The sequence below is a fragment of the Mesitornis unicolor genome, unplaced genomic scaffold (genome assembly GCF_000695765.1).
Source record: "Mesitornis unicolor isolate BGI_N332 unplaced genomic scaffold, ASM69576v1 scaffold18230, whole genome shotgun sequence".
NCBI lineage: Eukaryota > Metazoa > Chordata > Aves > Mesitornithiformes > Mesitornithidae > Mesitornis > Mesitornis unicolor.
The window spans coordinates 93442-98680 of NW_010156440.1; the positions used below are offsets into that span (position 1 = coordinate 93442).

At 49.6% G+C, this 5239-nt stretch overlaps 1 protein-coding gene across 1 annotated transcript in view; it reads left to right on the forward strand.

Moving 5' to 3' along the window:
- The window catches only part of LOC104546819 (astrotactin-2-like), a 101289-nt gene that overhangs the window by 86342 nt on the left and 9708 nt on the right, over positions 1–5239 (forward strand). The gene's annotated exons all lie outside the window — the stretch shown is intronic.

Genomic DNA, 5239 nt, shown 5'->3' on the forward strand with positions numbered 1-5239 from the left:
CATCATTGGAAGTGGCTGGGCAGCTCAGCAGGAGATGTACGAGCCCATGGAGAGGACACAGGGGTGGGTGGGTGCCCAGTAGCACCGTGGACCATGCACACCCCTGGGTGTGAAAAACCTACAGCTCCGCTCCAACCCACAACACCCCTGGGCTTCCCTGCCTTGCAAGAACAGTTTTCCAGGGAAGCCGTTTCTGTAAATTTATTGATGTTTTTAGCAGCCAGGAGATGCTGAGGTGAAGGTTTGTTGCTGCTCACCAGACTGATGCTCTGCTGTGAGTATTGGGAAAAAGAAACACACACACACACAAACATGCACAACATCTCAGCCTCCCCAGTGAGCTGCTGGGGAGCAGTGAGCTCCAGTGAGCTCCAGTGAGCCCCTTCACCTGGGTGTCTGGGAGCTGAAGACACTAAACTGGGAGAGGACAGCATTTGCTCATGGGTCCCCTGAGCCCAAGTGCTGGGTGCGAGGAGCATGTTCACACCCATGTGTGTTTGTGGCAACATTCCTGGCCTCTCCGTGCTGCATGAGCCTGAGTACAGGCACAGCCCGAGCCTTGCTGGCCCGGGGTCCCAGTCCCTGTGCTGAGATCACCAGGGAGGGGGGAGGCCGGGATTGCCAAGAGCTGGTCCACTGAGGGCTTTTAAACAGAGGCCTTCAAATTGTTTTTTAGCTGGAAGAGGAAACGAAAAGGGCTGGCAGAGCAGGGGTGTGATGTGTGTGTGTCATCTTGCTGGGCCAGCCCCAGTGGTGCTGGCTGCGTGTGAGCCCAGAGACCCCGGGCTGTGCAGAAGGCACAGATCAGTCGTGACACAATGCCGAGGTGATGCAATCTCAGCCAGGTCAGGTTTTGTGTTTTCATGCTCAGCATCATGGGTGGTGGTACCCAGGCTGCCAGGGGAGAGAGAATCCATTGCACCGTGTGTGCGACAGTGGCCAGGTTTGCCCTGCTCCCAGCTCCTGGAGCTTGCAGCAAAGCAGAGTCTCATGGCAGGAGCCAGACGCCAAGCCCAGGCTTATCAGCCAAGCTCACACCAAGCCCTGCTGGCAAGAGCATCTCGTGGTTGCACCACTTTGGAAAGCATGAGGCCATATTTCTTCATGATGCTTGACCCTGGAGCAGTGTCTTTTGCCCTGTCCCCCATTTACATGGAGCAGAGGTCCCCTTATGGACAGGTTTGCCACACAGCCATTGCTATTGGGTGCAGCTAGGAATTCGTAGGCACCCAGTTACTTAGCACAGGTGTCTGGCAGATGCAGGAGTGCTTATTGGACTCCTTATCAGACCCTTTTCTCTGCAGCCCAGGCAGCACATTTGTGGTACAGCATCTTACTGGGCAGCCACACGAGCCCAAAGGCTTCAGGAAAAGCAATGCACAAGGCAGACCAGAAATGTCTGTGTTATCTCTGTAGGGTATAAAGAAATCAGGCACCAAGCTAAGGAAGGTCAAGCACAGAAGTCCTTATCTCCCTTCCCGCAAATAAGGATCATGAGTAAAGCTCTCAAACATCATGAGCGTCATGAGAGGGAGTTAAAAAAACATGAGCCGATGTTGTTGTCTATAAATAAATAACACGTTCTGGGGTTTCATTCTCAGCCTTACGCTTTTGTGCCTTCAGAATTTTGTATTTGGGGTTTTTTTTAGTTCTTTTTTCTCTACATTGAGAAAGGATAGAAACATATACTTTTTTTTCTTTAATGCAATTGACAATCTTCCACAATCATTGGATTCCAGCAACTGAAGCTTTAACACCCCGCTCCGCTTTTTCTTCCTCCCCCAAGAAGCATCTTGAGCCTAGTGATAAAATCCAGGCTGGAGCCAAATGTTGGGTGGGGTATCTACGAGGAAGGTGGTGTTGACATTTCACGAGGCCACGTGTTAATTGCTTTCTATCTCTCGAAAAGTTCCTTCGGGTCCCAATGGGTTTGACTATAGTAGTAAGCATTTCAGTGGTGTTGCTTTTGTAGGACTTCATACGCTGGGTTTTGCTGCAGTGGTGGCAGCATTTCCAGGCATGGAGAGGCCAGTCTTTGCCAAGATTTTATGTGCTTCTAGTGGCAAAATGCTCTTTGGAGCCTCTTTGGGCAAAATATATCTTAGTATTTCTAGAAAGGTGAGTGTTCGTGTATGATCTTACTGAGGGCATGGTGAAAAAGAGGATCAGCTGTGAGGCAGTAGCAGGTAGCCCCAAGCTGCTTTGGAAGGCACAGGGAGAACATGAGAAAACGTCACAGGGAAAGTTTACTGCTAAACAAAACACCTCTATATTATGAAAGAGGCTCTGCCAGATCGTAGCTACCATATGGCATCCCAGGTTGTCTGACGTGGTTTCATGCACTGAAGGCTGGGACCTTTTCGTTTCTGATTCTGACTTTATCCCAGAGATTCTCTGCCTTGGGCAAAACACTCAGAACCACTCGTTGGCCTTACTTCTGGTTTACAAATTATCTGGAGGGCCAATATTGGGGTTAGCATGATCAAGTGCAGCTCCATTGTCATCGATGGGGATGCTGCCTCCCTCAGTGGTACTCGCTTCGGTTTTCCCTTTATTTGCCATGCAGACATCGCCATCTCTCCAACCGGTCTCTCTCCTCCCACCAACTGCCATCTTCATGCCCTGTTGGGTCCCAGGCTGGTCCTGTCCCTGCCAGCAGCTCCTTGCCTGCATCTGCCGATGATTGCTCTTGGACGCGGTGAGCAGGAGCTGGCTGTTAATGCCGGGTTTACACTGAGTCACAGATCTTTGCACTCTCTTCTCTTAATTGTCTGTTTCTGGGAATAAAAGAAAAAATAAACCCCAGCACTCTGCACAGTGCCATTAACTGGCTGTAAAAGTGTTTTGCTGCAGAGAGGCTGGGTGGTCAAGTGGTGAGAACAAGATTGGAAACCATCATCTCCCACATTTCCAAACTGTTCATGTCACTGAGCCTTTGCGGGGCACGATGCTTCACCCCATATGTCTCTGTTTACCATTGATAAAACAGAGCTATTAATACTGCTGTGCTTCAGGGTGATCCTTTGGACCGTAATTAATGTGAAAACCTTCTGAGGTCACTCGTTGGAAGGAGCTAGAGAGGTGCAGAGGGCTGCGTACTGCCAGGGCTGCCAGCTTCCACCAGTGCTGAATTTATTGGTGCTGATTCCAAACCATCTCACTCAGAGTGAGATGAAAATTAAAACCTTCCCTGTAAGGTTTTTGAAAGAGGTCTGGTTTCAGGTGAGGAAAAGAAATCTTTTTTTTTTTCTCAAAAGATATTTTTTTGACCAGATCAGAATCACTTTGGTTCTGATGTTTCTCCATTTACATTTTGATTTTCTTTTCTTCTATCATCTGAGAAAATGAGGAAATGAAGGGCTTGTTTGTTTATGTATTTTTTAACCCAGGCCTGACCAGTACAGATGCTCTTGCTCTTGGCAGCTGAGTGACTTTGTGCGTGCTGGGCAGAGGGGATCAGTGCAGTCCAAGGGCTAGCACAGGTCTTTAACATCGCCCAAAGGGCTGGATGTGTTTTAACACCCTGCCAAGCAGGGATGCTCCCTCCTGACCCCGCTGGCGACGGAATAGGTGATGTGGGCACTAATTGCCAAATATTACAGTTGTGTTTTGATAAAAGTCTGCCGTTTTTCAGGGGAAGTGCTCTGGCACTGATTGCCTCGGTGCTGATGGAACCTTATTGACTGAGCTGCTATGGGCAGAGCAGAGGTTACACATTAGCTGTGCTCACCCATTTAAGGAAAAAAACCCACAACACAGCTGCTGTGGCCAAGCAAGTGACCCCAGGATGAGGATGGAAACCAGCTCACAGCAGTAACAGGCTTGTTAAGCCCTCTAACCACTTGCTGTGCTTGTGCTGATGAGCCACAGGAGCATTGCCCACTGCTGAGCACCTGGGAAGGCAGCAGGGCTGAGTTCTTTGCCCAGCTGTCCCACTGCAGAGTTCCTCATCTCACTGGGGATGTGTCACCCCCTATCCAACGCTGTGTGCTCCTGTTGTTGTTGTTTTCTGGACCTGGAGAGAAGGGACCCGTGCCACCAAGGTGCAGAATCACATACGTTACCTGTTCCCAGCAGCAGACTCCTTCTTTACCTTGAACCCTTTGTCCGTTAAAGGGAGGAGAAGGCACAGTGGTACCTCCAGGGTGGGATGCAAAGCTCTGAAGTTAAACTCCTGCCCTGAATTCAGTATTACCCTATTGCTCTGCTGCTGTCCCTTAATTATAGCGGGCGAACAGCCTGTGTGTGGTACTTGTGAAGTTGCACAGTTGCGGCCGTCCTTCCTGCGATGCTCCCACTCTGAGCAACGCTCCTTGTAAATTAAGGAAAATGATCTCATGCCAAAGGATTAAATAGCATCTCCTTGGGTGAGCTCAGCATGTGCATCCCCTGCATGCCCTAGCTCTGTGAAAATGGGAGTTGTCCCTACACACAAGTGGGTTCCTTGCCAGTCTGCAGGCATCCTTTCAGACAGCAAGTATTGTTAAGGAACTAATGCTAATTGCTCAGAGAGAATACATCCTGCACTGGGAATTGCTACCGTGCAAATGTTAGCTCTTATCAGCCATGTGTGGGGTGCACGGGGCCAGCTGGGAGGAGAGAGGAGGACTGGCGATGCTTATGGCAGGGGTGAGGGAGGCATTGCTTTAGTCCCCATTAGAGATGCTAAGGAGTTAGGACCATTCCTTAAGTAAACATACCTCAAGGCTCAATCCCATTTAAGCTTCAGCTGCTTTTATGGTACTTTTTGCACTCACTTGCAAGAGCTGCTCAGTTTTACCTTAGGATGAGGAGCTGGATACCACACCACCAGGCATCTCAGACCTCTGAGAGGTTCAGTCCAGCTCCTGTGTGTTGTCAAAGCCAGCTCAAGTTTCCATGCCTGGATCAGAGTGAATAAATATGAACTGAAGCCTTTTGGGAGAGGAGACAGAAGATCGTCACCCCTGCTGCGAAGAAGCATTCTCATTTTGGAGCTTTGATACTCTGACCAGGACTCTGAGCTCAGCATCCCAGGACATCCCATGCAGCCACGGCCTGTTTATTCAATGCTTCAGCCAGCATAAAAGCCATATTTTACTGTCAGATGCTCTCCATTAGCTTCAAGTGTGAAATTATCAGTCCCACCCTTTTACCAACCCCACCCTGGTGAGGAAATGAAGAGGAAAACGACCTCAAGGGCCATTCACAGGACGTGTATGAGCTGTCACTTGTCAGCACAGAGCCTGATTACAGCAGG